This window comes from Nicotiana attenuata, unplaced genomic scaffold, assembly GCF_001879085.1.
Source record: "Nicotiana attenuata strain UT unplaced genomic scaffold, NIATTr2, whole genome shotgun sequence".
NCBI lineage: Eukaryota > Viridiplantae > Streptophyta > Magnoliopsida > Solanales > Solanaceae > Nicotiana > Nicotiana attenuata.
Window position 1 is genome coordinate 55,115 of NW_017671149.1, and position 20,863 is coordinate 75,977.

Here is a 20,863-nt window from a genome sequence, read left to right on the forward strand (position 1 = left end):
AATCCGTTTTTCTCTTTTGGTAGCAGAAAAGCAACTACCCTCTTCAATTTTCCCTCTTTATTTTCCCTCTTTATTGTTGAGTAAATGGCCATTTATGTAATGGCATTTATGCTGTGGCCGTTTTGCATAAACAGCCATTCTGAAGAGTTGCACCTCTTCAGATTTCAGCCCAACTTTGGCTATAAATACAACACTATTCTGCTCAGAATTTCACTACGATTTTCTGAGTTTCTCCTCCTTCTTCTGCGTACTTTTAGCATCAAACAAAGAAACACTAAGTGTGATTTGCTACCTAACTTTGTGTTCGCTGAAACACTGGGGTTTGAAGTACCACTACACCAATGTGTAATTCGTTCTATCCTGGGAGGAAATAATCCATAACCTTGGGTACTAGGAGGGGATTAAATTCCTTAAGGAAACACTGTGAATTCGGTGGGCTCGAATTGGTTTTCTATTTATGTTAATTTCTGTTTATGTTCATTTTTGTTTATGTTCATTTATATTTCCAGAATTATTTTTCAAATACAGTATACTAACAAGCTTAAGGAATTTAATATATTTTCAGTATTTGTACTTACTATTTCTGGAGAGTAAAACCTTTGTGGTTTTGTACTCTATTAAAATCTACGTGATTTTAACGTTTGTGTCATTCTTTTACAGAAATGACTAATGAGAATGAGAACCAAGTTGTTCCAATGGTGACTGCCAATGCCTCAACAAGCCGAACGACACCGACAGCATTAGCACCGGCGGAGAAACCCGGAAAATTTTCCGGGATTGATTTCAAGTGCTGGCAGCAAAAGATGTTCTTCTATTTGACTACTCTAAGTCTCCAGAAGTTCATCAATGAAGATGTTCCTATGATGTCCGATGAAACTCCAGAAACTGAACGCTTTCTCGTGATTGAGGCGTGGAAGCATTCAGATTTTTTGTGCAAGAATTATATTCTAAGCGGGCTGGAGGATGCTTTGTATAACGTCTACAGTGGCATGGAAACTTCAAGGAAACTGTGGACTGCGCTTGAAAAGAAATACAAAACCAAAGATGCCGGGTTGAAAAAGTTTGTTGGTGCAAAGTTTTTGGACTACAAAATGGTAGATAGCAAGTCTATTATTACCCAAGTCTAGGAATTGCAAGTGATTATTCACGATCTCCTTGCTGAAGGTCTTGTCATCAATGAAGCATTTCAAGTAGCAACGATGATTGAGAAGTTGCCTCCTTTGTGGAAGACTTCAAAAACTACTTGAAACACAAACGCAAGGAGATGTCCCTTGAAGATCTCATTGTTCGATTGAGAATCGAAGAGGACAACAAAGCTGCTGAAAAGAGAGGTCGTGGAAACTCAACAATAATGGGAGCAAATATTGTTGATGAGAACAAAAAGAGGAAGAAGGCTTCTGGACCAAAATACAACCCAAGAAAGAAGCGGTTCAGTGGAAACTGCTACAACTGTGGAAAAACCGAACACAAATCTACGGAGTATCGTGCTCCAAAGAAAGACAAGAAGAAGGGTCAAGCAAACATGGTTGAAAATCATGATGATGTTGATGACTTATGTGCCAAGCTTTCCGAATGCAACTTGGTAGGCAATCCTAAAGAGTGGTAGATTGATTCTGGAGCCACTCGCCATTTTTGTGTTGTTAGAGAAGCTTTTGCTACTTATGCTCCTGTTGGGCCCGATGAGACGATTTCTATGGGAAATGCTTCAAAGGCCAAGATTGAAGGATGTGGGAAGATATTTCTCAAAATGACTTCCGTCAAAGTGGTGACTTTGAACAACGTCCTTCATGTTCCCGAGATTAGGAAGAATTTAGTCTCACTGGACTTCTTGTTAAGAATGGTTTTAAATGTGTTTTTGATTCTGATAAGGTTGTAATAAGTAAGAATGAAATGTTTGAACGAAAAGGTTACCTCAATGAGGGCCTTTTCAAGCTGAATGTAATGGTTGTCGAAAATAATAATAAAATTGCAGCTTCGTCTTACTTACTTGAGTCAAATGAATTATGGCATATACGTTTGGGTCATGTCAATTATAAAACCTTACGAAAAATGATTAATTTGGAAGTATTGTCCAAGTTTGAATGTGACAAATAAAAATGTCAAGTATGTGTGGAATCTATGTATGTTAAACATCCTTATAAGTCGGTAGAAAGGAATTTAAATCCTTTAGACTTAATTCACACAGATATTTGTGACATGAAGTCAATACCATCTCGCGGTGGAAAGAAGTATTTCATAACTTTTATTGACGATAGTACTCGATATTGCTATGTTTACTTACTTAATAGTAAAGATGAAGCAATAGACGCATTCAAGCAATACAAAAATGAAGTTGAAACGCAACTTAACAAGAAAATCAAAATGATAAGAAGTGATAGGGGTGGTGAATATGAATCTCCTTTTGAACAAATATGTTTAGAATATGGAATTATTCATCAAACAACGGCCCCTTACACGACCCAATCCAATGGGATTCCAGAAAGAATGAATCGTTCATTAAAGGAGATGATGAACGCATTATTGATAAGTTCAGGTTTGCCACAGAACTTGTGGGGGGAAGCCGTTCTTATGGCTAGCCGAATACTAAATCGTGTACCCCATAGCAAAACACAATTCATTCCACATGAAAAATGGAAAGGAAGGAAGCCCAACTTGAATTATTTTAAAGTGTGGGGGTGTTTGGCAAAAGTGCAAGTTCCTAAACCCAAAAGGATAAAAATAGGACCGAAAACCGTTGATTGTGTTTTCATAGGATATGCGACTAATAGTAGAGCATATCGATTTCTGGTTCATAAATCAGAAAATACCGACATTCATAATAATACGGTTGTAGACTCAGATAATGCTGAGTTCTTTGAAAATATATATCCGTATAAAAAGGAATGTGAGTCGATTGGTGAAGGATCTAAAAAACCTCGGGAAGAAACAAAAGAAAGTACACTTAACCAGGAGGATCCAAGACGTAGTAAACGTCAAATAACGTCTACTTCATTTGGACAAGATTTTGTGACTTTCTTATTGGAAAATGAGCCTCAAACATTTAAAGAAGCTATGTCTTCTTCGGAATCATTGTTATGGAAAGAGGCATTCAATAGTGAAATAGAATCTATATTGAACAACCATACATGGGAATTAGTTGATCTTCCTCCTGGAAATAAACCGTTGGGTTCTAAATGGATCTTTAAGAGGAAAATGAAAGATGATGGCACTATTGACAAGTATAAGGTAAGACTTGTGGTCAAAGGGTATAGACAACGAGAAGGTCTTGACTATTTTGATACATACTCTCCAGTTACAAGAATTACATCCATACGAACGTTAGTAGCGTTAGCTGCAGTTTATGGTCTTGAAATTCATCAAATGGATGTTAAGACGGCCTTCTTAAATGGAGAGTTGGAGGAAGAAATTTACATGAAACAACCTGAAGGGTTTGTGGTTCCAGGTAAAGAAAAGAAGGTCTGTAGACTTGTTAAGTCCCTTTACGGATTAAAACAAGCACCCAAACAATGGCATGCTAAATTTGACCAAACAATGTTGTCAAATGGATTTAAGATAAATGAATGTGATAAATGTGTGTACATTAAAAATGTTCCAAATCACATAGTCATTGTTTGCTTATATGTGGATGATATGCTCATAATGAGTTTGGATTTGGTCAAATGAACGATTGATTGATTAACTTTTTGGACCAAATTTATTTGTTAATAGTAAAATATTAACAGAAATATTATTAAATATTTGTTATCCGTTTTTCTGTTTTGGTAGCAGAAAAGCAACTACCCTCTTTAATTTTCCTCTTTATTTTCCCTCTTTATTGTTGAGTAAATGGCCATTTATGTAATGGCATTTATGATGTGTCCATTTTGCATAAACAGCCATTCTGAAGAGTTGCACCTCTTCAGATTTTAGCCCAACTTTGGCTATAAATACAACACTATTCTGCCCAGAATTTCAATATGATTTTCTGAGTTCTCCTCCTTCTTCTGCACACTTTTAACATCAAATAAAGCAACAGTAAGTGTGATTTGCTACCGAACTTTGTGTTCGCTGAAACACTAGGGTTTGAAGTACCACTACACCAGTGTGTAATTCGTTCTAACCTGGGAGGAAATAATCCATAACCTTGGGTACTAGGAGGGGATTAAATTTCGTAAGGAAATACTGTGAATTCAGTGGGCTCGAATTGGTTTTCTGTTTATGTTCATTTATATTTCCAGAATTATTTTACAAATACAGTATACTAACAAGCTTAAGGAATTTAATATATTTTTTGTATTTGTACTTACTATTTCTGGAAGAGTAAAACCTTTGTGGTTTTGTACTCTATTAAAATCTACGTGATTTTAACGTTTGTGTCATTCTTTTACAGAAATGACTAATGAGAATGAGAACCAAGCTGTTCCAATGGTGACTGCCAATGCCTCAACAAGCCGAACGACACCGGCAGCATTGGCACCGGCGGAGAAACCCGAAAAATTTTCCGGGATTGATTTCAAGCGCTGGCAGCAAAAGATGTTCTTCTATTTGACTACTCTAAGTCTCCAGAAGTTCATCAAGGAAGATGTTCCTGTGCTGTCCGATGAAACTCCAGAAACTGAACGCTTTCTCGTGATTGAGGCGTGGAAGCATTCAGATTTTTTGTGCAAGAATTATATTCTAAGCGGGCTGGAGGATGCTTTGTATAACGTCTATAGTGGCGTGGAAACGTCAAAGGAACTGTGGACTGCGCTTGAAAAGAAATACAAAACCGAAGATGCCGGGTTGAAAAAGTTTGTTGCTGCAAAGTTTTTGGACTACAAAATGGTAGATAGCAAGTCTGTTATTACCCAAGTCCAGGAATTGCAAATGATTATTCACGATCTCCTTGCTGAAGGTATAACTCAAATTAATATTGATGTTGAAAGTAGTAATCTTAGTATTTTTACTAATAGAAATTTCATTGAAGGTCTTGTCATCAATGAAGCATTTCAAGTAGCAGCGATGATTGAGAAGTTGCCTCCTTTGTGGAAGGACTTCAAAAACTACTTGAAACACAAACGCAAGGAGATGTCCCTTGAAGATCTCATTGTTCGGTTGAGAATCGAAGAGGACAACAAAGCTGCTGAAAAGAGAGGCCGTGGAAACTCAACAATAATGGGAGCAAATATTGTTGAAGAGAACAAAAAGAGGAAGAAGGCTTCTGGACCGAAATACAACCCAAGCAAGAAGCGGTTCAGTGGAAACTGCTACAACTGTGGAAAAACCGGACACAAATCTACGGAGTGTCATGCTCCGAAGAAAGACAAGAAGAAGGGTCAAGCAAACATGGTTGAAAAGCATGATGATGTTGATGATTTATGTGCCATGCTTTCCGAATGCAACTTGGTGGGCAATCCTAAAGAGTGGTGGATTGATTCTGGAGCCACTCGCCATGTTTGTGCTGTTAGAGAAGCTTTTGCTTCTTATGCTCCTGTTGGACCCGATGAGACGATTTCTATGGGAAATGCTTCAAAGGCGAAGATTGAAGGATGTGGGAAGATATTTCTCAAAATGACTTCCGGCAAAGTGGTGACTTTGAACAACGTCCTTCATGTTTCCGAGATTAGGAAGAATTTAGTCTGTACTGGACTTCTTGCTAAGAATGGTTTTAAATGTGTTTTTGTTTCCGATAAGGTTGTAATAAGTAAGAATGAAATGTTTGTAGGAAAAGGTTACCTCACTGAGGGCCTTTTCAAGCTGAATGTAATGGTTGTTGAAAATAATAATAAAATTTCAGCTTCGTCTTACTTACTTGAGTCAAATGAATTATGGCATATATGTTTGGGTCATGTCAATTATAAAACCTTACGGAAAATGATTAATTTGGAAGTATTGCCCAAGTTTGAATGTGACAAATCAAAATGTCAAGTATGTGTGGAATCTAAGTGTGTTAAACATCCTTATAAGTCGGTAGAAAGGAATTCAAATCCATTAGACTTAATTCACACAGATATTTGTGACATGAAGTCAACACCATCTCGCGGTGGAAAGAAGTATTTCATAACTTTTATTGACGATAGTACTCGATATTGCTATGTTTACTTACTTAATAGTAAAGATGAAGCAATAGATGCATTTAAGCAATACACAAATGAAGTCGAAACACAACTTAATAAGAAAATCAAAATAATAAGAAGTGATAGGGGTGGTGAATATGAATCTCCTTTTGAACAAATATGTTTAGAATATGGAATTATTCATCAAACAACGGCCCCTTACACGCCCCAATCCAATGGGATTGCAGAAAGAAACAATCGTTCATTAAAGGAGATGATGAACGCATTATTGATAAGTTCTGGTTTGCCACAGAACTTGTGGGGGAGAAGCCGTTCTTACAGCTAGCCGAATACTAAATCGAGTACCCCATAGCAAAACACAATCCATTCCATATGAAAAATGGAAAGGAAGGAAGCCCAACTTGAATTATTTTAAAGTGTGGGGGTGTTTGACAAAAGTGCAAGTTCCTAAACCCAAAAGGGTAAAAATAGGACCGAAAACCGTTGATTTTGTTTTCATAGGATATGCGACTAATAGTAAAGCATATCGATTTCTGGTTCATAAATTAGAAAATCCTGACATTTATAATAATACGGTTATAGAATCAGATAATGCTGAGTTCTTTGAAAATATATATCTGTATAAAAAGGAATGTGAGTCGATTGGTGAAGGATCTAAACGACCTCGGGAAGAAACAAAAGAAAGTACACTTAACCAGGAGGATCCAAGATGTAGTAAACGTCAAAGAACGTCTACTTCATTTGGACAAGATTTTGTGACTTTCTTATTGGAAAATGAGCCTCAAACATTTAGAGAAGCTATGTCTTCTTCGGAATCATTGTTATGGAAAGAGGCAGTCAATAGTGAAATAAAATCCATATTGAACAACCATACATGGGAATTGGTTGATCTTCCTCCTGGAAATAAATCGTTGGATTCTAAATGGATCTTTAAAAGGAAAATGAAAGATGATGGAACTATTGACAAATATAAGGCAAGACTTGTGGTCAAAGGGTATAGACAACGAGAAGGTCTTGACTATTTTGGTACATACTCTCCAGTTACAAGAATTACGTCCATACGAACGTTAGTAGCGTTAGCTGCAGTTTATGGTCTTGAAATTCATCAAATGGATGTTAAGACGGCCTTTTTAAATGGAGAGTTGGAGGAAGAAATATACATGGAACAACCTGAAGGGTTTGTGGTTCCAGGTAAAGAAAAGAAGGTCTGTAGACTTGTTAAGTCCCTTTACGGATTAAAACAAGCACCCAAATAATGGCATGCTAAATTTGACCAAACAAGCTTAGTTAACTAGCAAGTTTGATATGAAAGACTTAGGAGTTGCTGATTTAATTCTTGGAATTAAGATACATAAGACTTCTCAAGGTCTGGCATTGTCACAATCTCATTATATTAAGACAGTACTTGAAAAATTCAAGCACTTGGGTTTTAAAGTTGCAAAGACTCCAATTGACGTGAATCTTGCATTAGCAAAGAACAAAGGCCAAAGCATATCACAATTGGATTATGCTCGAGTGTTGGATTGCTTAATGTACATCATGAATTGTACACGACAAGATATAGCTTGTGCTATAAGTAAATTGAGTCGATATACGAGCAATCCAGGTCAATCTCATTGGATGGCCATGAAACGAGTTTTGGGGTATTTAGTACAGACCCAGGACTTTGCTTTGCACTACAGTAAATATCCTGCGGTCATTGAGGGATACTGTGATGCAAATCGGATCACCGGATCAACTGATTCTAAGTCCACAAGTGGATATGTATTCACTATTGGTGGAGGAGCGGTATCTTGGAAGTCATCCAAACAAACTTGTATTGCCCACTCTACAATGGAGCCTGAGTTCATAGCCTTGGATAAAGCCGGTAAAGAAGCTGAATGGCTCCGGAATTTTTAGGAAGATATTCCATTTTGGCCCAAACCGTTGGCACTAATTTGCATGCATTGCGATAGTCAAGCGACAATTGGAAGGGCTGGGAGCGTTATGTATAACGGTAAATCTCGCCATATACGATGAAGACATAAAATCGTTAGAAAATTACTCTCTAGAGGAATTATCACGATTGACTATGTAAAGTCAAGTGATAATGTGTCGGATCCACTTACAAAAGGCCTAACTAGAGAGGTAGTTGAGAAGTCATCACGGGGAATGGGAATGTGGCCGAGAACAAGTCATAGTGGCGGTAACTCTACCTAGAAGACTGGAGATCCCAAGATCTAGGTTCAAGGAGATCAAACAAAGTCATTAATGACGGTTGAACATTGTCAACTAAACTTTTGGTCCATTCTCGCGATGAGACAATGTTCAGTACCAAGGATAAAGCATTAAGGCTTTTTAATGATTTCTAAATTTGATACGGGGTATATCAAATAGTGTATCTACGGGATGACACATTTAGGAATCACCTATGTAAGTGTGAAGTGTTAGCCACTTCAAGGAGAACTTTGTAAGGCCATTTCTCTACGCACTTATGAAACCAGACGGTGTTCATGGCTCAAACGAACACAACAATGAGAACCAAAGACGGTTAAGGATTGGTTGTGTGACTTGTGGTTGTCTAGGTATACACCAAAGTTCGAAGGTTCAAAGATATCAAATCTACCGATTGATCGAGTATATCCGACATAAGTTCACTACGGAAAGTTCAAAGGGAAACCTACTTATCCAGATGCAATTAATCCTTGCTTGCGAATCACACAATTTTTCATGCATACTTCCGTGATATAGCCATTCCCCATTCATGTGGGGGATTGTTGGGTTTTTTTATGTATTTCATTAATATATTAAATACTTAAAATAGGGTGAATGAGAAATGGAGGGAAATAAAATTTTGAGTGAAATTTTAAGTTTCCCCCCTTGGCAAATGGACATTGTCCCATATTGGAAGAGGAAGAGGTTTTTTATGGGTATATAAGCAATTGCTCTTCTTCTAGCTCTTAAAGAGTTGAGAAGAAGGCAAGCCTCGCGCCGCCGCCGTCGCTCGCTCGCTCGGCTCGGCTTCAGCTACGGCTACGGCTTCGGCTTCGGCTTCGGATTCGGATTCGGATTTGGTCAAATGATTGATTGGTTAATTAACTTTTTGGACCAAATTTATTTGTTAATACTAAAATATTAACAGAAATATTATTAAATATTTATTTTAATAACAGAATATTAATATTAAATCGAATCCGTTTTTCTGTTTTTTGGTAACAGAAAAGTAACTACCCTCTTCAATTTTTCCTCTTTATTTTCCCTCTTTATTGTTGAGTAAATGGTCATTTATGTAATGGCATTTATGCTGTGGCCGTTTTGCATAAACAACCATTCTGAAGAGTTGCACCTCTTCAGATTTCAGCCCAACTTTGTCTATAAATACAACACTATTCTGCTCAGAATTTCACTACGATTTTTGGAGTTTCTCCTCCTTCTTCTGCATACTTTTAGCATCAAACAAAGCAACAGTAAGTGTGATTTGCTACCGAACTTTGTGTTCGCTGAAACACTGGGGTTTGAAGTACCACTACACCAGTGTGTAATTCGTTCTATCCTGGGTGGAAATAATCCATAACCATGGGTACTAGGAGGGGATTAAATTCCTTAAGAAAACACTGTGAATTCAGTGGGCTCGAATTGGTTTTCTGTTTATGTTCATTTATATTTCCAGAATTATTTTAGAAATACAGGATACTAACAACTGCTAGGTTATAAGAAGGGGCATGTGCACATATAGCCATTTTGAGGGATGCTATTTGGAAATTAGCCAATACTTATTTTGTCCTAAAATTTTAAACTAAAAATTTTAATTTCAGGACAACTTAAGACATTTTTGTCCAGTAAATTTGAACTAAAAACTGAAATTCAAGACGCACTGGCTAATTCCTCAATAGTTGTCCTTTCGAACGGCTACTTTGTGTCATTTCTACTTGTAAAAATTGAAAAAAATAATCTCAATATAAAATCTTGCATAACATTAATACTGCGTTTGCTCATAAGGATAAGAAAAAATGATCTTCGGATAATTTATGTTGCATTTGTGTAGTAGTATAAGAAAAAAATAATTCATGTATAACCTTATGTAACATTTGGTTGGCCGTATTAAATGATACCCTCATTAAATTGTGGGAAAATTAATTAAAGGCCAAAAATCCCCTTAATATAAGTAATCCTCACATAAAAATTCTTTTTCTCTTTTTGGGTATAAAATATTCACTCTTTATTGATTATATTATAACAATTCCTACTTTATTAACCATTGCATAAAAATCTCTTAATTATTGTTCATCGCATAAATAATCACTGCATTGTAATCTCCGCCATAACTAGCGTGTAAACCAAACAGACAGAGGGGAATATATAGGGGCATTGGTCATTTAGCACCTTCATTTTTGGAATTATGTAAATATTTGAGGTGGTGTTTGTTTGACCCAAAAGTGGTTTAATAATTTTTAAGCAAATCAATCAATATAGATGAAGGGGTAAATCGTAGTGGAAGATAATAAACTCTGGGATGATCTTGAATATAGAATCAGATAACAAGGAGATAAACAAAGTTGATGAGAGAAAATGATAAACTTCTATTAGATAAGAGAGACAATGTTAGAGAGAGAGAGAGAGAAGAGAGAGATTGTATTTTTCCTCCCCCCTTTTACAAAGCTTAGATCCTCTTTATATAATAGAGAATCCTTACTCGAATACAAAAAGGCAAAGAATAAAGTACATATTGTGGAGCGGCCAGCGTGGTCGTGGAGTCGTCCCTCTTGTTGCTCACAGGTCGCTCTTCTGACCGGGCTCACGCACACTTGGTCGGTTGTGATGTCTTGAAGAACGTAGTTGGTCAAATTCGACCCTATACAGTTAGTCCCTCCGCTCGTCGGGGTCGCAGCGAATGCGTCCTCGATGAGGGAATCGATTCCTCCGTATCGGAAGAGTTTGACTTTGTCAATGACTTGTGACGTGACAAGCGGGGGACAGTAATCATGATTGTCAGATCGTTGAAGCGAAACGCCTTTCCTCGTGTGACGTCAGCATTCATATGCATCATCATTGTGCGTGTTCTCGAGGCAAGGGGATCAGAAGCTTTTGGAGCCTGGTTTCCTGTGCCGATTCGACGTCTGCTTCTTTGAATCTGGCGCCAATCAGCCCTATAAATAGGAGAAGGGTTCAACTTGATTCAAACTTTGGTCATTTGCAAGAGAATTCTAGACCTCCAATACATATTTTCTCATTCTGGTGTGTTTCCCCTTGATCGAAACCCTCTTTTCTTTTTATTCTTTTGTTGGGTTGCGCTTAACTCTTTTCTTCTTTGAAAACCATGCATCAAACTTGCCGATCTGACGAGAGGGTCCCGGCGATTTCTCCTGCGAATGTACCGCCATCTTCTGATGGTGGAGAAGTGGGGGAAGAAGACGTCAGTCCTCTCACCGTGGAGGCATTGTTGCCAAAACATATATTATCCCCGAGTGATTTTAGCAAAGATTCCCCCATTCCGACTCTAGAGTTTTCGGAGTCGTTACGGAACCACTTGGATGACCTCCGCACGAAGTACGACATACCTGCCTACGTAGAGATGGTTCCGGCGGGAAGGGATCATGTGGACGTTCATCGGCCAGGATATTGTGCCTTTTATGAATACTCCTTCTCGATCGGTTATAACCTCCCTCTTTTCCTATTGGCGGAGGAGTTTTGTCAGTTCTACAATGTGTGTCCAGCTCAACTTATGCCGTATACTCTGAAGGTGCTCCGGCTGCTGACCAAGTATGCGGAGTTGGCCGGATGCGAAGTCATGGTTCATCACCTCCTTCATTTATTCAATGCCTGCTATCTAAGGGGGACCATGGTGTATCTGAGAGGCCGTGGTACGAAAGGGTTGGTGGTCAAAACAGACGACCGAGCGAGTCGTGGGTTTTGGCGCAAATATTTTTTTAATAGAACCGAGCACATGGTCTCCAATCCCGCAGGGTTCCCAGAGAGGTGGAACTCGAAACGTAAGTATTATAGTTTGTCAGCTTCTGTGTTACTCGTGACTGTTACCATTCTGACCATTATATTGCAGCTATGGATCACCCGCCCCCGCTTGTTGCCAACCTCAGGGGACGGGTTAAGGGCTTGCTTCCTTACGCGGAAGAGACACGCACTTGGCCTGCCTTCCTGCAGCGTTACGGCCCCAAAGTCTCTTCATGTAGATTGTCGATTTTTGCTTTGTGAATTCTGCAACTTTGCTTACTTATTTTTATGGCGACAGGTCGAGGCGCTTCTGGGAAGAGGGCGTTGATTCCCACTCTGCATCGATTTGACGTTTCCTCGGCTGCTCATGATATACTGGTTGAGTCTGTCCGAGAGGATCCTTCTCCAGCTCCTTTATAGGGGACCACGTCTACGACTATGGTTATGTGGGAGTCGGCATCGCTGGTACCGACTCTGCAACCCGTGGACGGACCCTTTGATGACGGGGAATCGTCAGACAGAAAATGGAGAAGGCTCGAGAAGGGTAAGGGAGTGGCCACCGAGGCCGAGGGAAGTAACGTGCCCCTACCGACGCGCAGACCATTCATGGCCGACGTTATTCGGTCTGGGAGGTCGGCTCGTCAGAGGGGTGCTGCTCCCGGGGCTAGTTTCGCACCTGCCGTTGAAGGGGGATCGTCGACCAACGTCGAGGGACCAGGCGGGGAAACGGAGAGATCGGACTCCGCCCCGCTCAGGAGGATGTCGACGAGTTTGTGGGTGGCCTTACCCACGTGGAGATGACGTCGGATGGGTTCGAACGCCGCATTACAATTCCGGCGGCTTATAACTTGCTGTTAAACAGCGAACAGGCTGCTTCGGCCCTTACCCTGCTGTGTGCCACCTCGGAGAGCAAGGCGCTCAGTACCGTGGAGGATGCGGAGCTGTCACGGAAGATTTCTGGCATGGCTTTGCAGGTAATTCTTTATTCCCTTTTGTCCTTCCGTGTGTTGTAAGATTGATTCGAGGTGTGCTTATNATTGTCACAATCTCATTATATTAAGACAGTACTTGAAAAATTCAAGCACTTGGGCTTTAAAGTTGCAAAGACTCCAATTGATGTGAATCTTGCATTAGCAAAGAACAAAGGACAGAGCATATCACAATCGGATTATGCTCGTGTGTTGGGTTGCCTAATGTACATCATGAATTGTACACGACCAGATATAGCTTGTGCTATAAGTAAATTGAGTCGATATACGAGCAATCCAGGCCAATCTCATTGGATGGCCATGAAACGAGTTTTGGGGTATTTAGTACATACCCAGGACTTTGCTTTGCACTACAATAAATATCCTGCGGTCATTGAGGGATACTGTGATGCAAATTGGATCACCGGATCAACTGATTCCAAGTCCACAAGTGGATATGTATTCACTATTGGTGGAGAAGCGGTATCTTGGAAGTCATCCAAACAAACTTGTATTGCCCGCTCTACAATGGAGGCTGAGTTCATAGCCTTGGATAAAGCCGGTGAAGAAGCTGAATGGCTCCGGAATTTCTTGGAAGATATTCCATTTTGGCCCAAACCGTTGGCACCAATATGCATACATTGTGATAGTCAAGCGGCAATTGGAAGGACTGGGAGCGTTATGTATAACGGTAAGTCTCGCCATATACGACGAAGACATAAAACCGTTAGACAATTACTCTCTAGAGGAATTATCACGATTGACTATGTAAAGTCAAGTGATAATGTGTCGGATCCACTTACAAAAGGCCTAACTAGAGAGGTAGTTGAGAAGTCATCAAGGGGAATGGGACTGTGGCCGAGAACAAGTCATAGTGGCGGTAACTCTACCTAGAAGACTGGAGATCCCAAGATCTAGGTTCAAGGAGATCAAACAAAGTCATTTATGACGGTTCAACATTGTCAACTAAACTTTTGGTCCATTCTCGTGATGAGACAATGTTCAGTACCAAGGATAAAGCATTATGGCTTTTTAATGATTACTAAATTTGATACGGGTATATCAAATAGTGTATCTACGGGATGACACGTTTAGGAATCACCTATGTAAGTGTGAAGTGTTAGCCGCTTCAAGGAGAACATTGTAAGGCCAGTTCTCTACGCACTTATGAAACCAGGCGATGTTCATGGCTGAAACGAACACAACAATGAGAACCAAAGACGGTTAAGGGTTGGTTGTGTGACTTGTGGTTGTCTAGGTATACACTAAAGTTCGACGGTTCTAAGATATCAAATCTACCGATTGATCGAGTATATCCGACATAAGTTCACTACGGAAAGTTCAAAGGGAAACCTACTTATCCAGATGCAATTAATCCTTACTTGCGAATCACACAGTTTTTCATGCATACTTCCGTGATATAGCCATTCCCCATTCATGTGGGGGATTGTTGGGTTTTGGATGTATTTAATTAATATATTAAATACTTAAAAGAGGGTGAATGGGAAATGGAGGGAAATGAAATTTTTGAGTGAAATTTTAAGTTCCCCCCTTGGCAAATGGGCATTGTCCCATATTAGAAGAGGAAGAGGTTTTTTATGGGTATATAAACAGTTGCTCTTCTTCTAGCTCTTAAAGAGTTGAGAAGAAGGCAAGCCTCGCGCCGTCGTCGTCGTCGCTCGCTCGGCTCGGCTCGGCTCGGCTTCGGCTACGGCTTCGGCTACGGCTACGGCTTTGGCTTCGGCTTCGGTTTCGGATTCGGATTCGAATTCGGATTCGAATTCGAATTCGAATTCGGATTCGGATTTGGATTTGGATTTGGTCAAATGATCGATTGATTGATTAACTTTTTGGACCAAATTTATTTGTTAATAGTAAAATATTAATAGAAATGTTATTAAATATTTGTTTTAATAACAAAATATTAATATTAAATCCAATCCGTTTTTCTGTTTTGGTAACAGAAAAGTAACTACCCTCTTCAATTTTCCCTCTTTATTTTCCCTCTTTATTGTTGAGTAAATGGCCATTTATGTAATGGCATTTATGTTGTGGGCGTTTTGCATAAACAGTCATTCTGAAGAGTTGCATCTCTTCAGATTTCAGCCCAACTTTGGCTATAAATACAACACTATTTTGCTCAGAATTTCACTACGATTTTCTGAGTTTCTTCTCCTTCTTCTGCATACTTTTAGCATCAAACAAAGGAAAAAGTAAGTGTGATTTGCAACCGAACTTTGTGTTCGCTGAAACGCTGGGGTTTGAAGTACCACTACACCAGTGTGTAATTCGTTCTATCCTGGGAGGAAATAATCCATAACCTTGGGTACTAGGAGGGGATTAAATTCCTTAAGGAAACACTGTGAATTCAGTGGGCTCGAATTGGTTTTATGTCATTTCTGTTTATGTTCATTTCTGTTTATATTCATTTTTATATTTCCAGAATTATTTTACAAATACAGTCTACTAACAAAATTATTTTAGAAAAAAAAAGACAATATAAAACACGACTTTTATCATCTGAAATTAATTTAAATTAGGTTAATTTGGAGCCATGCAACTCTTAGAAGACCTCCAACGCATACTCTTTCGACATTGTGAACACATTTTCTGTACATTGCATTCTGCACTAGATTTACAAGGAGAGAAACATCTGCCTTTTACTGAGGTAAAGATCTGGAATTAGAACCTGCTCAATCATCTGTATCTCTAAAAGTAGGACTCACATAGCCATCACTTGAATGTTTGAATGAACTGCACAATATGAACAATGAAATTGTATGTTACAAGATACATCATCTTTTTAATGGAGAATTAACCTAAATGTTCGTCCATATATCCAACTGTTTAAACTAAAAATACCCGACATAATGTACAGTATATTTAGATTTCGTGTATAATATGTGTACAACTATATATATCCAGTTTAAAAAAGAAAAAGCAGCCCGATGCATAAGGCATCTCGCATTCATGTAGGGTCGGGGAAGGGCCACACCCAGTAGCGGAGGCAAGATTTCCGTTAAGAGGGTTCAAACAAGGAAAAAGTTATAAAGTTGAAAGAGGTTGTGCTTAGTGGAATTAAACTAGTGACCTCACAGAGGTTTTGAACCCCTTGACCATTAAGCTATGCTTTTGGGCTATGTTAAAGGGATTCAAAATATAATATATATACAGATAAAAAGTAGATTTTGCCTTATATATACAGTGTAATCTTTCGATAAAGGGGGTTCGGGCGAATACCCTTCCGCCCCCCTAAATCCGCCCCTAGCCACACCCAAAGGGTATGATGTATACAACATACCCTAATGCAAGCATTAGTGATGGCTTCCACGACTCGAAACCCTGACCTATAAGTTACACACAAGCAACTTTACCGTAAATAATTTATATATACCGACTAAGCTAGAAAAAATAAACTTTGAATCGAACTGCTATTTGTGTAAAGATTATATATTTTTTAACAAAGAAACTAATGGATGATCAAGTAATCTACCAGCCAGAGTTACAAGGAGAAGGCCAAAAGAGAAAGTAAGCTTGTGAGATAGACACATCTTAGCCATGTAATTAACACACTTTGAATTATCTGCTGATTATTGTAAGAATTGAAAGAAGAAGAAGAGCTAATTGTGTGAATGCATTTTCTTGCTTGATGAAAGGCCCTATATATAGGCTTTTAAAAAAATTTAAATATAAAAATATGCCTATAATTGTATTCACTGGTAGTGTTCCACTTGCCATTTTAAGTAGTGACATACTGACATATCATGACTCATGAGATATATAATATTATTATAACGGCGGCTTTTAAATCTTTGTTCAATAAATGTTATCTACTTATCTTGTTGGCGGGTTTACTTTGGAGACACCTAAGTTCTTGAACGTGAAATGCTTTGTGTACCGAGCTACCTTTTATTTTCTCTATCTCAATTTATTTAGATTTGAAATTCGAACGAGTTTTTCTTTGATGCGATTATTTATATCTTTTTAATATATTAAATTCTCAATTATGATATATAATATTTTATATGTAGCTTTTAAATATATAAATTTTATTTAAAAAAAAAAAGCTTAAAGAATTCATGTTCGAAAGCATAGTCAAAATTAAAAAATTAAACTCTCGAAATTTGAAAAGTACCAAGTATGTTGAGACCTAGGGAGTAATTGATTTTGCACATCAGTACAGAGGTATGATTATATAAAATAACTAAAAGGAATGAAGAACTAACCAAGAATGTAACTACTCTATATCGGGAGAAATTCAAAAATAGCTACATTTATAAGTGGTCATTCAAAAATAGTCACAGTTTCAAAAGTAATCGAAATTTAGCCGCTTTTCATGTAAAGATGAATCTGAACGACACTGTTCAAAATCCGAAAAATACTCCAGCATAATATACTGGAAATCCAGCATAAGTATATTGGAACTCCAGTATATTATAATGGAGTTCCAGCATAAGTATACTGGAACTCCAGCATATTATAACGGAGATCCAGCATAAGTATACTGGAACTCCAACATAATATACTGGAGTTCCAGTATAATATACCGGTCCAGTATAATATGCTGGAAGTTCATACACAGGTGCTCCAATCTCCAGTATATTATGTTGGAACTTTTCACGTGTTGGAGTTCCAGCATAATATGCTGGAAGTTCATACACAGGTGCACCGATCTCCAGTATATTATGATGGACCGGTCCCTGTAGCAGCAAAATAGTGGCTATTTTTCAATAACTTTGCAAACGCTGACTATTTTTCAGTAACCAGTCCGAAAACTAGCTAGCCCGTGCTATTTTAACCTCTATATCTAGAGCTATCAATATGGGTCGCCCAGTCCCCCTAGCCTAGCCCACGCGGGCCTTGGCATTTGATCGGCTAGGTTGGCAACCCATTATTAATGGGGAAACTTACACAAATGTCACAAATAAGTCTCAATTTACTAACATCTAGCCATTAATCATAGACTTACCAAAACTAGCCAAGTACATACAAAAATTAAAAAATCAAATAAATAAGGTTCTTTTTCTCAAAGAATCACATGCAAAAATCACCTTCCATATTTTTAAGCGTGATTAGCAACATTAGATGAAAGACGAAAAGGAAATTTCATGGATGAGGTAGCAAATAAGGTGATGAAATACAAAAAAAATATATAGAATACTCCAAAAATCTAATCAAAAAAGGAACGTTTTCAATGGGTATAGTTGAAATTCATTGAAAACATATAGATAAATCAATAAACAAAATTTGAGTAAGGTTGGAGGTGATTTGGACTGATTTTGTATCAAAATTCGTAATTAAATCGAGTTCAAAAATTCTTTTGCGACACATGTATCTCACACACAAGTATACATGAATATACATGTGATACACAATTGATAAAAATATAATACATAGGTGATACATAAATGATACTCAGTGTGATACACATATTTTTTTTTTTCATGTTCAGTTTTTACTTCGGATTTTCAATTCAAACCACTTCAAAACTTCACCAAATCATCCCAAAACTAAGATTCAAGCTCCTTAAGATGTACCTAATCTATTAATAACACCCACTCAAAAGAAAGCAAAAATTTAATATTTTTTGTTACAAATAGCTAATTGACTAATATTAGTAATATTTTATGAATTAACCAATTTTTCGAATGAGCTACTTTTAAATGGACATAGCTGGTAGTTTTCCTTGTTAATGGCCTTAAAATGGAAGAAATTCAAAAATAGCCAGATTTACCACTGGTCGTTGAAAATAGCCAAGTTTCAAAAGTCATCGAAATTTAGCCACTTTAAATCTGAGCGAAAACACTGTTCAAAATTCGGAAAAATACGCCCGCAAATTTTACGGGAGTTTCAGGATAACTATGCTGGAACTCCCGTAAATTTTACGAGAGTTTCAGGATAACTATGCTGGAACTCCCGCAAATTTTACGGGAGTTCCAGCAAGTATAGTTGTCCAGTATAATATACTGGAGTTTGGAGCACTGGTGCTCCAGTCTCCCGCAAATTTTACAGGAGTTAGCAAAGTATACCGGTCCAGCATAATATGCTGGAGTTCGTACACAAATGCACTACAACTCCCGTATATTATACTGGACCGGTCCCTTTTGCAGCAAAATAGTGGCTATTTTTCATTGACTTGATAAACGCTGGCTATTTTTTATTGACCAGTGTGAAAACTGGCTACACCATGATATTTTAACCCTTAAAATAGTTAGGCATCCCTGTGTGAGCCACAGGCCGGCCCATATATATTTCCATCTTATATTGTCTTTGATCCAAAAAATGAAGTTTGGAAAGTTTGCAGAACTTCTGTGCCTTCCCCTGAATTATTCCATTTTAGCCCGCGCCATAAACTATTTATATTTGGTAGTCGAAAAAATATAAAAATTTATATAATTTTTATATATAACATACATAATGTATACATATACGATAAATATATAAATTTTATACATTTTTCGGCTATTATTTTTACGACAGCTATGCAGTGTCATTTTTTCTTATTCTCCCGTACGGCTACGCAACCTAATAGGTCCTAGTCGTTTGGGCTTGGCCCATGTTTGGTGGTGGTAGCCCAATTTAAGAAAAAGAAAAGAGCATTTTCTGTTATTCACATTTCTGCATGATGAAAATTGACTTGCAGAGATTGTAGTGTCTTCTTTTTAACTTCTACTCGACTAAAGAGAGATTTTCAATGTGATGATTTTAGTAGGGACTTGTGTTGTAGTATGGGAAATTTTGTCTTATGTTGCTGGTTTCATGTTGATACATTAAGGACAGCCTGTGCTTTAAGCTCTCGCTATGCGCGGGGTTCGGGAAAGAGTCCGACCACAAGCGTTTATTGTACGCACCTTTATCCTGCATTGCTTTCACGGCTCGAACCCGTGCAATGCTGGTCACATGTAGGGGTGTTCGTCGGTCGGTACGACACGGTATTTAGACATTTCGGTTCGGTATTTTCGGTATTCGGTTTCTTAAAATCCTATACCAATACCGTACCTAATTAAATTCGGTATGGTTCGTTTTTTCTCCTTTCAGTTTCGGTATATTCGGTTTGGTAACTTCGGTTTATTCGGTTTGAATACTAACTAGTGCATAGAGCCATAGACTCTAATATTCTTAATTAAAGTACTCAAAAATACAAAACTATTAATGTTTGTTGACAAAAGTTTTGTCCAAAACTAGCAAATATCGACCCAAATAGAGAAAATTATACATAAAAGAATATTTGATCATTAGAAATATTTTGTTACTTGTTTATAGTTAATTGATGAACTTCGAGAATAAAAGAAAGTAAAATTTTAGATTTTTTATATTTATGTTATAATTGATAATATATATTTTGTGTAATATAATATATATTTCGGTACGGTATCGGTATTTCGGTATTTTATTTTAAAATACCAAATACCATACCTAATACCATTTTTTTTTAAAAGTTAAACCAAATACCAAAATACCGTATACCAAATACCAAAATTTTCGGTTTCGGTAGGGTAATTCGGTATTTACCAAATTATGCACAGCCCTAGTCACATGGCAACAACTTTACTAATTACACTAACTACGGCGGATCCAGGATTTAAATTCTATGGGTTCAACATTTAAGGTTCTTGACATTGAGCTTATTATATCTTTGACGTTATGGGCTCATATCTACTATTTATTACAATTTTAGTAAATTTTTATATACAAATTTACACTCAACATCGAAAGTTATGAGTTCAATTGAACCCGTAGATACAACGCAACTTTCGCCCCTGGTTACGCAAGGCTCCCCTTCTTCATGTTTTATACATAGTGCTTATAGAATAAATACTTCGTTGGTTTCTTATTGTATTTTTTGACTCTGGTGGTGTATTTTTGTATCTGATAATTGTTACATAGTATCTTATACCATGCCAGGAATTTTTCATACTAGAAATCCTCCCC

The 20,863-nt window shown here is 37.7% G+C and overlaps 1 protein-coding gene across 2 annotated transcripts in view; it reads right to left on the reverse strand.

The window, feature by feature from the left end:
- Positions 1-15,431: 15,431 nt before the first annotated feature.
- LOC109206255 (crocetin glucosyltransferase, chloroplastic-like) overlaps positions 15,432-20,863 on the reverse strand; it is a 7,770-nt gene continuing 2,338 nt past the window's right edge. Inside the window, exons 1-2 of one of the 2 annotated variants that reach the window (XR_002064807.1) lie at positions 16,425-16,583; positions 15,432-15,685 (exon numbers count right to left, since the gene is read on the reverse strand). The gene's annotated coding sequence lies outside the window, so the exon portion shown is untranslated. Of the gene's footprint in view, positions 15,686-16,424; positions 16,584-20,863 lie in introns of those variants that run through there. The other variant, XM_019369068.1, reaches the window with a different exon arrangement.